At 49.7% G+C, this 10,431-nt stretch overlaps 1 long non-coding RNA gene across 1 annotated transcript in view; it reads right to left on the reverse strand.

The window, feature by feature from the left end:
• LOC123503155 overlaps positions 1-9,659 on the reverse strand; it is a 49,899-nt gene extending 40,240 nt beyond the window's left edge. Inside the window, exon 1 of the long non-coding RNA XR_006674350.1 lies at positions 9,619-9,659. This is a non-coding gene — a long non-coding RNA (uncharacterized LOC123503155). The remainder of the gene's footprint in view (positions 1-9,618) is intronic.
• Between the last annotated feature and the right edge of the window lie 772 nt (positions 9,660-10,431).

Genomic DNA, 10,431 nt, shown 5'->3' on the forward strand with positions numbered 1-10,431 from the left:
CAATAAAAAAACAAGAAAATAACAAGAACACCACTAACACCATCATAACCACCACCACCACCACCACCACCACCACCACCACATCAGTACCGGAGTGAAATCTGATGAAGCCGTTCCTCCCGGTTTGCGCTGCACCGGGAGGGTTGATCAGGCAAGAGATAGCCATCAAGGGGGCCACGAACCGGGCGACCACGGGGGGCGCCTCTCCCTCTAGTGGACACCGCAGAGTATGGCCGGAATGGTGGTGGTGGTGGATTATCAGGTTTCAGTATTTGGTTAGGTTAGATTAAATTAGGTTAGGTGAGAGAGAGAGAGAGAGAGAGAGAGAGAGAGAGAGAGAGAGAGAGAGAGAGAGAGAGAGAGAGAGAGAGAGAGAGAGAGAGAGAGAGAGAGAGAGAGAGGAAGAAAAGGACCGCCCTCAGTCTGTCGAGAAGAGTCTAAAATCATCGACCGCTGTTTGTCTGTCTATCTGTCTTACTCTCTCTCTCTCTCTCTCTGTTTGTCTGTCTGTCCTACCATTCCTCCACCGCCCTCCTGTCTGTCTGCCTGTTTGTCTCTGTCTCCGTCTGTTTGTCTGTCTATCTGTCTGTCTGTCTATCTGTGTCTCTGTTTGTCTCTCTGTCTCCGTCTGTTTGTCTGTCTGTCTGTCTGTCTGTTTGTCTCTCTGTCTCCGTCTGTTTGTCTGTCTGTTTGTCTGTCTATCTGTCTGTCTGTCTATCTGTGTCTCTGTCTGTCTGTCTGTCTATTTGTCGGACTGTCTATCTGTCAGTCTGTGTGGCTATCTATCTATCTATCTGTCTGTGTGTGTCTTTGTTTCTGCTTATGAGTATCTAGATTCACCAAGTTTAGTCTGTATTGAGAGACGCTTTGCCCTCTCACTACGACTGTTTTCCAAGACCACAGAGATGACTAGCGGGGTTTTCAAAAGTGTTTATCTAGTTAACAGAGTAGAAAGCTTATCACTCTGCCTCTAAAACAGTAAAAACACCTTAAAAAAAAAACCACTTGTCAATTTAAATAAAGCCTTTTTAAATAGTGGAGGTGAAGCAGAGAAGTTTGAGTAGTGTTTGAGGGTACAATTTTAACTCTCGCTTGCCACAGAGCTGATTTGCGGAGTTTTCAAGAGAGTCTCTCCAGTTATCAATACAGAAATCTTGTCACTCTGCGTCTAGAACTGTTAAAACACTTAAAAAAAAAAAAAACTAAAATGAAACACACTTGAAACGCATTGTTCTCTCACCACAACTGTTTTCCAAGGCCACAGAGATGACTAGCGGGGTTTTCAAGTGTGTTTCTCCAGTTAATAATGTAGAAATCTTGTCACTCTGCCTCTAAATCTATAAAAAAAAAACTTTAAAAAACTCGTGTAAATTTAAATAAAAGGATTTTGAAATAAAGGAAGTGATAGAGAAAGTAAAGATCGAGATAAGGAGGCAATGGAGATGAGAACACTAGATAAGATAGTGAATAAGATGAAGATAGTCACGTGTAGTAGTAGTAGTAGTAGTAGTAGTAGTAGTAGTAGTAGTAGCAGTAGCAGGAGCAGCAGCAGCAGTAGTAGTAGTAGTAGTAGTAGTAGTAGTAGTAGTAGTAGTAGTAGTAGTAGTAGTAGTAGTAGTAGTAGTAGTAGCAGTATTATTATTATTATTATTATTATTATTATTATTATTATTATTATTATTATTATTATTATTATTAGTAGTAGTAGCAATAAACACTGGAACTCCCTGCCTGTGTCTATATTTCCATCTTCCTACAACTTGACTTCTTTTACGAGGGAGGTTTCAAAACATTTGTCCCAGACTGTTGGCTAACGCTTACTATCTCTCAGGGAACTGGCTATCAAGTGGGACTCTTTTTTTTTATTTTTGTTTCCCTCGGCCAGCTTCCCCTCTTGCATAAAGAAAGTAGTAGTAGTAGTAGTAGTAGTAGTAGTAGTAGTAGTAGTAGTAGTAGTAGTAGTAGTAGTAGTAGTAGTAGTAGTAGTAGTGTCACGTTACAGTGCGCACTTCACGTATTTCTTGAAGCTACACGTTTAGACTTTCACTGTCACCATTACCTCTCTTCCGCCGCACAGGTAAGAGAGAGAGAGGGAGGGAGAGAGGGAGAGGGAGAGGGAGAGGGAGAGAAAGAGTGACACCTGATCCTTGTAGCCCCTTGTGTTACCTGCTTTACCTGCTGGAGGGGAGGGGAGCGGCAGGAGGGGGCGGAGGAAGGGAGGGACGCAGGGTATTGTGGGTAATGTTATTGTCACTGCGGCGTGCGGTGTTCTGGGTCACCATTGTGTGCTCTCTTCATTTTTACGTGAGGTTCCTTTGGGTTTACGCCTGTCGAGCTGTGACTGACGCCCTGTCCCTCTGCGGCTCTCTCTCTCTCTCTCTCTCTCTCTCTTATTCCTTCATGGCAAAAAAATCAAACACTACTTCGTTATGTTTCGGAAAATATAACCAGAACTCTCTCTCTCTCTCTCTCTCTCTCTGTCCCTACGTCTGTGATTCTGTCTGTCTGTTTGTCTGTGTGTCTGTTCTCTTCCTATTCCTTTCTTCGTTTATTTTTCTTTTTCTTCTTTTTTGTTTACGTTTCTGTGTGTTTTCAGTTTTTTTTTCTCTTTCTATTCATGTTTGTGTGTTTGTATATATTTCTTCTTTATTTGCGTTTTTGTGTGTGTTTTCAGTTTCCTTGTTCTTCTTTCTTATATTCTCCGGGTTTTTTTTCTGTGTCTCTGTTTCTGTTTGCCTTTCCTCATTTCTTTAAAAAAAAATAAAATAAAAATATAATAAATTCTTCGTTTTTGTGTCTCTGTTTCTGATTGTCCTTCCTCATTTCCATATTAAAAAAATCAGGTAAATTTCTCGCTTCCGTGTCTTTGCTTTTTTTTTTCTTTTCTCATTTCCATATTAAAAAAAAAACTAAAACTAAAAATACAGGTAAATTCTTCGTTTCCGTGTCTCTGTTTCTGTTTGTCTTTCCTCATTTCTCTACTAAAAAAAAAAAAAAAAGATTCTGGTAAATTCTCCGTTTTTTGTGTCTATCTCTGTTTGTCCTCCTCATTTCCACATTAAAAAAAACTAAAACAAGAAAAAAATCAGGTAAATTCTTCGTTTTTGTGTCTATCTCTGTCCTTCCTCATTTCTCTACCGAAAAAAACTAAAATAAAAAGAAATAACAAAAAAAAATCCCAAATTCCTTCAAGCCAAGACAGGAAAAGCGAGGAGGAAACAAGAGACAAACAACAATGAGTCCTAAGCACAGACACAATGGCTCAGTTCAGTGGTCCTCTCACTCTCTCCCTCTCCCTCTCCCTCTCTCTTGTCCCAGCACCGTCCTCGCCCTTCCAGCGCCCCGCCACACCGCCCATCACGCCCAAAACACGAAAGGATACGCATTTATTGGCATTCGTGTCCTCATTCTGATATTCCAACAATGAGCAGAAAATCCGAGCCTAGACTTCCCATTTTCTTCGACTCAATAGAAAACGGGGTGAAGGATGTCGCCCTTTGGTTCCTTCACAATGGTTCCTTTGACCTGATCCTATTTTCGTGTCCTTTGGGATCGCTTGCCTCGAGATCCTTTGAGTTGTAGTGATTAGTTCTTTTTCAAGGGTTCAGTGTGTGTGTGTGTGTGTGTGTGTGTGTGTGTGTGTGTGTTTCGAAGCTTCACTGACACCTATTTGATTCGTGCACAAAGTATCATACGGAAAAGATACTCGATAATAAACTACGCAATTCGTAAAAAAGACATGTTGACCAGCGTTTATGACACACACGCACACGCACACACACACACACACACACACACACACACACACACACACACACACTCGTAACTAAGAGCCATTAAACGAAGAAGTAACACAAACGGAATGCGGCAGTAGTAGTAGTAGTAGTAGTAGTAGTAGTAGTAGTAGTAGTAGTAGTAGTAGTAGTAGTAGTAGCAGCAGCAAAGACTATAGCTGCATTGGTGGTGGTGGTGGTGGTGTTTGTGGTAGTGGTAGTGGCAGTGATGGTGGTTGCGGCGGATGGCTTGGTTGCAGTCCTTCTCCCGCTCTCCTGCCTCCTTCACTCCACTCCTGCGCTGCTCCTCTCCTCACTCGCCGCCATAACGAAGAAATAAAAGGCAATCGTGATAATGAAACGACAACATCAACAGTGGTGAACTCTGCACTTGAGCGCTATAAACATGTCAGAGCTCATTTGATGCGACTCCCCCGATGCTCAGATGTTTCTCGTCTCGAATATAAAGCGTTTCATTTATGGCGCGTCACTTGTCCGAACGCGAGGCCCCGGCGTGGACTCAACTCCTCACAAACCCACCCCACAATACCAAGATTAAGGATGAAACAAACTGAAACACACTGCAACACTACCCACACGCAAGCCAACACGTACGAGAGTCTCTGGGAGGCATACGAAGGCTGACGCACGGCGGGGAATTTGAAAGGGAAGGTTAAGCCGTCGCCGGGGATCGAACACGGTGCTGAATTTTCTGATGGGGTTTCGATAAGTCGGGCAATTATGTTGATTAATTGTAACACGCAGCGATAAGACCTTTTATAGATAAATCCGGCGGGGAGAGCGCGCGGTGTCGCCTCTCAAAACCCGAAATTTGTCACTGGTTATTATAATCACAATGGGCCCCGTAAAATGATAATGAGGCAGGCGAGAGGAGCCAGGCCGCCCTAGCCGTGATAAACGTAACTTACGGCGTATTTATTCAAAGCGATCAGTCACGGGTGGCGGCGCGCGGGGAGGCTAACCTGACCTCTGTGGCGGGCGGCGTGCGGGCGAGGAACAGCCGCGGCCCAGGTAACGTGAACCCTATTGGTATTTCATGTAGAAGTTTGTGGCCGCCGATACAGTCAGGTACAGGACGAGCTGGCCCGGCCTCTTGTTTATATGGCAGAGGGAGAGGGAAAGGGAGAGGGTGAGGGAGAGGAGAGGGACAGAGGAAGGTAAGGAGGTACTAGGGATTTTAAACTGATTTCAAAACATTACGCTGATTTTAGTGGTAGAGACAAGACGAGGAGGAGGAGGAGGAGGAGGAGGAGGAGGAGGAGGAGGAGGAGGAGGAAGAAGAAGAGTAGAGGTGTGGAGGGAAGGAGGGAATGGAGATAGGCAGGAAGGAATGAGAGAGAGAGAGAGAGAGAGAGAGAGAGAGAGAGAGAGAGAGAGAGAGAGAGAGAGAGAGAGAGAGAGAGAGAGAGAGAGAGAGAGAGAGAGAGAGAGAATTTTTGCTTTTGTATCCTTAACAAAAAGAAAAAAAGAAAAAAAAACAGGTAAAAAGGATAAAGGAAATGAAAATACAAAACAAAAGACAATCACCAAAACATCCTCTTTAGTTCCTCCTCCTCCTCCTCCTCCTCCTCCTCCTCCTCCTCCTCCTCCTCCTCCTCCTCCTCATCTTCCTTCTCCTCCTCTACGTTAGCGGCGGGTCACGGTCTCTCAGTCTCCTTGCCACACACAAAGGCGAGACTCAAGGTGTGAATGAGGAATTAATAACAGGTGGCACACATGTCGCAGTTAACCCGGCGAGCACTGACGGCTGAGTGTGGCTTGAATGGGGCTGATGATGCTGGAGAAGTGTTCAGGCTCTTTATTCTATGCCGACCAGAGATTAGTAGCAGGTAATTCACTTGGCCTCCTCTCACATCTGTACAATGCACACCTGAACGAGACACACACACACACACACACACACACACACACACACACACACACACACACACACACACACACACACACACACACACACCTGGGACACACCTGTACAAGTTAGGCGTTCTGAGGCGTCTCCGTCAATTTTTCTCGCCCCTCCAACAGCTAACTCAATACAGGGGCCTCATCCACCCATGTATGGAGTACTTTTCGGGTGTTTGGAAGGGGGATTGTTCCACTCAAACAGTTCTATTAGATAGGATGGAATCAAAAACTTTTCGTCTCATCAAGTCTCCTCCTCTGACTGACTGTCTTCAGCCTCTTTCTCACCGCCGGAATGTTGCATCTCTTTTTATCTTTTATCGCTATTTTCATTCTAACTGCTCTTTTGATCTTGTTAACTGCATACCTCCCCTCCTCCTGCAACCTCGCTGCACAAGGCTTTCTTCTTCCTCTCACCCCTATTCTGTCCAACTCTCTAAGGCAAGAGTTAACCAGTACTCTAAATCTTTCATACCTTTCTCTGGTAAACTCTGGAACTCCCTGCTTGTGTCTGTATTTCCATCTTCCTATGTCTTGACTTCATCTAGGAGGGAGGTTTCAAGACATTTGTCCCTGTCCTTTGGCTTGCTCTATTGGATCTTTAGGTGAACTGGCGACTGAGTGGACCTTTTTTCATCTTTTTGTTGCCCTTGGCCAGTTCTCCTCTTTCATTAAAAAAACACACACACACACCTACACGACTAAAACACACCTGTACAACACACACACACACACACACACACACACACACACACACACACACACACACACACACTGAGACATACCTGAACGACACACACTTACACCTGACACACACACACACACACACACACACACACACACACACACACACACACACACACACACACCTGACACACACTCCTCGCCTATCATCCCCACACCTGGTCAGCATTAGAATCATTACGTGGCTGGCTGGCTGTATGGCTGGCTGGCTGGCTGGCTGGCGGGTTCGGCCACTCACGGCGACAAAAGGTAAGAGAGACCGTCACGAATGAGGCGCACCAAGACTCCTGCAGCTGTCCCACCACGCAGCGGGGTCTGATTGAGGTGACAAAATGAATAAATTCCCGGGTCACAATCGTCATCATATTACGCGGGCAGGGGGTGGGCGTGTGGGTGGCCTCCTCTGCTCTGCTCTGCTCTACTCTTCTCTTCTTCTTCTTTTTCTTCTTCCTCCTCCTCCTCCTCCTCCTCCTCTTGACTCCTCCTTACGTGTGTGGCGTTGAGTGGAAAGAAACTGGGAAAAGGTAAGACGAAGATGGAAAGGAAGAAGCCGAAGGACCTTGAAAATGAGAGAGAGAGAGAGAGAGAGAGAGAGAGAGAGAGAGAGAGAGAGAGAGAGAGAGAGAGATTCAATGACAATATTTCCGTCAACCTGTGTGTTGGCGTGGCGTGGCGTGGGTGTGTTCGCGGAGTGCCAGGCGTGTCAGTCGGTGGTCGCGGCGGGAGAGAAGCGTATCCGATTCTTGTTTATCATTTACTGTGATGAATGATGACAGTGTGTGAGTGGCGAGCCTCTGCTGCAGGAAACTTGCCTGAATCACCCTCCCCTCCCTCCCTCCCTCTCTCTCTCTCTCCCTCCCCGCCACCTGTGCCTCCGCCTCTCTTTACTCTCACTTATTATTCCTCCTCCTGCTGCACCACTGTGTCTTCTTTTTTTTCCTTACTCCTCTTCCTCCTCTTGCGGCCGCTGCTGCCTCCCTCCCCCAGCAGCAGCCCGGGTAGCCGCTGCTGCTGCTGCTGCTGCAGGTGTCCCGTGTCCCGCGCCGCGCCCCGCGGGCCGTAGTTGTCTCTGCAGGACTCGGTGTTGGCAGCGCGGCGCACACCCTGGCGGCGCCACGCACGCCACTCGTAATGTTTTCAATAAAGCACTTTGTTACATCCGCCACCAAAAAAATATCGCGCCACTTTACAAAAAATGCAATTTGTAAACTTGTCGAACGGCGTGACTGCGGCGCGTCCCTGCGGGCGGCGGGCTGCGGCGACACGCTCGGCGGCATTATGAAGCCATTAGTGTGCCTGTGGCCGGGTCAGGTCGCAGAGCCACCGGAGACCCACCGCTGCGGCGACACTGTTGATATCCCCGCGGCGTGGCCGGCGCTTGTCGGGGCGAAGATTAGTGGCCAGCCTCCCTGCAGGAGCGTGGCGACCCCGCGGGGCTGAGCCGCGGCGACACTGGGCGTCCTGCAGCATCCCGGGGTGGGGCGGGGGGAGTCCACAGCGCCGCCCTGCAGGAGCCTTGGGGATGGCCGAGGAGGGCCAGGGAGCCCCGGGGTGACTCCTGTGGGGGTAAACCGCTGCCCTGGGGTCCGCGGGTTGACGGTGTTGATAAGCTTCTTAAGGGGAAGTTTCTTGCGGTGCCCACAGAGAAGTTAGTGTAGCGTCCCTCTGAGGGACCCAGGGAACCCACTCGGCACCACAGAGACCTGCGGAGCCTCCCGCAGGGGCCTGTCCGCGGTGACAGCCTCGGTGGTCGCGGCGCGCTGGGGAGGAGCGAGATAGCCGGAGGCAGCCATGCAGGCAGACCCCGTGCTGGCCGCGACACCAGGCGGCGGCACTATGCAACACAGCAGTGGCACTACCTGAGGCCTGCTGAGTGTGCCATCACAGATGACCTGCGGACAGCGGCGTGCTGCGTGAGGCTGACGAGTCCATTGCCTCATCATTCAGAGTCACTGCTGTCTTCGGACTGTGACCCGTATGAAACAGGTAGGGGTCAGGCTGACTATAACTGGGCTGCGTATCTTCGGTCTTGTATCACCAAGATAGTTATTCTTTATCTACTGTTGCATGGTCACCAGTTCACCATCCTTGTCCCGGCCTGACATCAACCTGTCCCAGCCAGCGCCATGTAGTGAACACCCCGCACAGCGACGCGCCGCGCCACGCTGGACACAGGTGGCGTTTGTTCAGTACCAGGACGCCTCACGCCTAACCGCTGCCGCCACCACGCCTCAGAGACGAAGAGGCAGAGGCTGGATTGTTGGGCGGTGTGCAGAAAGGAGGAAGGACGAGGAGGAGGAGGAGAAAGAGTAGTAGTAGGAGGAGGAGAGAGATAAATAAAAGGGAGGAAGATGAGAGGAAGGAAAAGCAACGAAAGAGGCGGAGAAGTGGAGGCAGCAGGAGGCAGCAGGGCGAGGCCTGGTGAGATGAGGCACGGGGAGGCGCGTTGAGGGCGGAAGAACGCCTTGACCGCACCTGGTAATACAAGGCCCGCACGCCACTTCCTTGTTTCCACCCCGCGCGTGGCCACACCCGCAGGAGGCAGGGACGCCCTCCCCGCCGGTGCCGACATGCCTTCGCCTCGTCCCATCCCGGGTCTCCCCCGCGGCGCGCCCCTCCCGGTGACGGCAGGAAGGATTACGTCTGCTAATCAAATTACAGTTGTCAGCGGGGGCGGAGGCGGCGATGGGGAGGCAGGCCCGGCACGTGTTATTGTGAGGCGCGGCTCCTCCCCAGCCCCGCCCAGCACCCTGGAGAGCCGCCCCGACGCTCATCACCCCCCGGGGCAGCCCTGCGCGCCACCGAGGGCAGCCCGCGGCCGCTATTACCACCTCTGCACGCCCGCTGAGTGCCGACGGGCGGTGCCTACCTGGCCGCCGTCTGCTGCTCCTTCCCTCCACACCCACGCAACGCACGCTGGAGGAGGAGGAGGAGGAGGAGGAGGAGAAAGAGGAAGAGGAAGGGGAAAAGGAGGAGGAGGAGGAGGAGGAGGAGGAGGAGGAGGAGGAGGAGGAGGAGGAGGAGGAGGAGGAGGAGGAGGAGGAGGAGGAGGAGGAGGAGGTAGATGAGGAGGAATAAAGAAAATAGTATAGTGTCTTTCTTTGTCTCTCTGTCTATCTTTACCTTTCTGTGTGTCTCTGCCCCAGCGAAAGAAAACGAAGTGTGTGTATAGACTCACCGCCAGCCATCGCCATGCACGTGTCCCAACTGCAATCACCCCCACCATCACCACCACCGCCACCACTGCCATCTACCCACGACACCTGACGGCAGAGACACAGCCATGTAGCGACAACTGCCTCCTCATCAACCTGAAGCCATTCTACACCCACAAAACTTGCCAAATTGAGAGAGAGAGAGAGAGAGAGAGAGAGAGAGAGAGAGAGAGAAATACAAAAAAATAAATAAACAAAACTAAAAACTTATATCCACCCAGCAACTTCTGAAACCAGTCTTACTTTTAATGAGTTCCACCAGCAACAGAGATTTCACACACACACACACACACACACACACACACACACACACACACACACACACACACACACACACACACACACACACACACCCCGCCGAGAGCACAGAGTCTGGACGAGGCTCAGGATGGGGAGGTGAACGGAGGGAAACCGCGGGGTGCCTCCTGACCAAACACGACTCAGGAACAGGCAGGAGGAGGAGGAGGAGGAGGAGGAGGAGGAGGAGGAGGAGGAGGAGGAGGAGGAGGAGGAGGAGAGAGAGAGAGAGAGAGAGAGAGAGAGAGAGAGAGAGAGAGAGAGAGAGAGAGAGAGAGAGAGAGAGAGAGAGAGAGAGAGAGAGAGAGAGAGAGAGAGAGAGAGAGAGAGAGAGAGAGAGAGAGAGAGAGAGAGAGAGAGAGAGAGAGAGAGCGAGGAAATTTGAGAAGAAAAGGGATACGGAGAAGACAAGAAAAGGAAATGAAGAAATTAAAACAAGATGAAGACGAAAGAAAAGACAGATGTTTCTTTTCTTCTTT

The sequence above is a fragment of the Portunus trituberculatus genome, chromosome 13 (genome assembly GCF_017591435.1).
Source record: "Portunus trituberculatus isolate SZX2019 chromosome 13, ASM1759143v1, whole genome shotgun sequence".
Lineage (NCBI taxonomy): Eukaryota > Metazoa > Arthropoda > Malacostraca > Decapoda > Portunidae > Portunus > Portunus trituberculatus.